Source organism: Propithecus coquereli, unplaced genomic scaffold, assembly GCF_000956105.1.
Source record: "Propithecus coquereli isolate 6110/MARCELLA unplaced genomic scaffold, Pcoq_1.0 Scaffold693, whole genome shotgun sequence".
NCBI lineage: Eukaryota > Metazoa > Chordata > Mammalia > Primates > Indriidae > Propithecus > Propithecus coquereli.
Window position 1 is genome coordinate 627411 of NW_012152985.1, and position 2801 is coordinate 630211.

Sequence of the window (2801 nt, forward strand, 5' to 3'; positions counted from 1 at the left end):
CTTGTCTCCGAGCCTCTCTGGGTTTATTTCCCACTGATGCCTTTCTCCTTCCAGCTCTGCTCTGCAACCTCTTCCTATGGAGTCTCCTGTAGCTTCAGCCTTGCTTCCTTCAGATCTTCATCTGATCTATGTTTGTCTGTTTGTTTTTTCTCTTTCATGTAAAATTTCTCCTTCTTATGGAGATACTCTGGCTGGTGGTGTCTTTGGTCCATTATTTTGAAGCTTAGGCCTTCAAAATAATGACTTGTATAATCAGTAAAGAAAAATACATATGATGGGACTACAATTCTGCTTTTATCTACAACTAGGCAGATAGTTGATATGAATATTTTATATGTGTATTTCTGATATGTTAAAGTTTTTATTTAGTATAGTTCTGCCTGTGGACTTTATATTTCTTGTATGCCACCACTGCTTCTATAAGTTGCCATCATTATACTTGAGTAATAGTTAGAGATAAGAATTAATATGTATTGTGGGCATGTATGAGCATATACACATTCACATAAAAATGTTTAGATCATCTTAGGAGGCAGTTCTTCCCTAGTTCAGTTTTTCAGGCAGCATAGGAACTGTGTCACAGTTTCCTGATTGTGAATGCTGTAAGAAATAATCTAGGGTCTTTCTCTGTCCTGACTCTGGGTCTAATCCGTATTTTGATGTGTAAAGATTATTGCAAGTGTATGACAGATCAGTTATGTGTATTCTTAGATTCTAGTACTTTTGCTTGTGAATCATTTTAAAATTAATTTCATGAATATGTCAATAGACAGTTAAAGCAAACAAAATCAGTCGTCATAAACAATACTACCATATTTGCTCATAGTTGATTTATTTACCTTATATAGTAATATTTCAGTGCTGTCCTTCTCCCATTTACTCCTGTCCTTTTGCATTAGTTTTGTATCTAGAGTATCATGTTACATTATGATACAATGCAATGAAATAAAATGTCACAGCACTCTTTTAGGTACATTTTTCACAAAAATTTATGACATTTTAACCATTTAGGGCATTTCTAAATCTATCTCACCTAAAGTAAACACAACATCTCATTGCTATAACTCAAGTGTCTTACTTTTCAGCTCTAAAATAATTTTTCCCATTGTTATTTATTGTTTTGCTTAATGTCTTATTAATCTTTGTGGAAATGTTCATACTATTAATTTTAATTAGGTAGTGTAGCCAGTTAACAAAATGAAAAGGTGTATTTCCACATATTTTCTAAATATTTAACAGGTATTTCTGCCTTAATTATTTATATTTCAATGAATACTTTAAAAATATATTTAATACTCATCAGTGTCAGAAAGTATTCATAAATGTGTTAGTAGGATAGGCATTGCTCTTGGTAAAATCAATACATATCAGAAAAATAAACACAAAGAAACCAAAGTTAACATTTAAAATCAATATATTTTTGTGCATTAAATGTGATTATAAGTTTAGCATACATTTATTTATACAATTAAATATCTAAATATTTTGCACTGGATCAGAAAGCTTTCTAGTGCTAATAGTGCTTTATTTTTTTCCCCTGGTTACTTTTATTATAGAAATGGTTGTTGTTTTTGTTAGCTTCCTGTAAGATTATGAGAGCAAATTTAATTAGGTTAGTGTTTTCTATTAATACTCTCATGTTATAAAGTGGGTGTTATGATATATATTCCCAAAAAGGATAGTAGTGCTGAGCCCATCCTTTCATGTTTCTTCTGGTAAAACTAGGCCAGGGAGATAGCTCAGTATCATTGTATACTCATAGAACTGCACTCATGAAATGATTAATGATTGAGAAAGAATAGTATTCAGTAAATTGTGGATGCCACGATACATTCAAAGTAAGAAATAGGTCAAAAACATAATTTCTCCATGGGTATTACTTCCTATTGAATCACTATTAATGATGCACAATCACAGAAGCTGTTGTTTTTACTCATCCCTTGTGTAATATGATCCACCAGAAACATGATAATATTTCCGTGAGTTTTGCATTAATTACATAAATGAATACATATATTTATTGTTTTTTGTTTATACAATTATATACCGGGAAGAATGTGAGAATGTGGTTATCATTTGATAATCGGACCCTGTGCTATTACATGATTCATCAAACAAATTTCTCGAATTGTTCACATTTTAGAACATATTATACTACAGGGTGTGTGTGTGTGTGTGTGTGTGTGTGTGTGTGTGTGTGTGTGTTAGACAAATTTAAGACCTCAGTGTCCAATACTTATTTGAGAATATTGAATAGAATGAGTGGGAAAAGCAAATCTCAGCTATTTACGTGAAAAGACATGGTTTTGTAGACCTAGAAGGAGTGGTTACAAATTCAAATGCTATTTCAAATGTCTAATTATTCACAATTAATTCACATGAAAATAATTCATCAGAATGAAAGACAAATTGCTAATCCAAGTGAGGTTTGTAATCTTATAAGAAGTACAGGATATTCTGGGAAACATTGATTACTTCATATAGTGAGTCAAATTTGACAATAATTCTTGCATATCATCCTCTTTCTATAATGGTATTCTTTTTTTTATTTCAGCATATTATGGGGGTACAGATGTTTAGGTTACGTATGTTGCCCTTACCCCCCCCCCAAGTCCGAGTTTCAAATATGTCCATCCCTCGGATGGTGCGTATCGCACTCTTTGTGTATGCATATACCCCTGCCCCCTCCCCTCTGCCCGACATCCGATAGATGTTATTCTTATATGTGCAGTTATGTGTTGATTCTGTTCTGTATGCATTTATGTGAAGCTCATTTACATAAAAGCCAAGGAACACTAGTA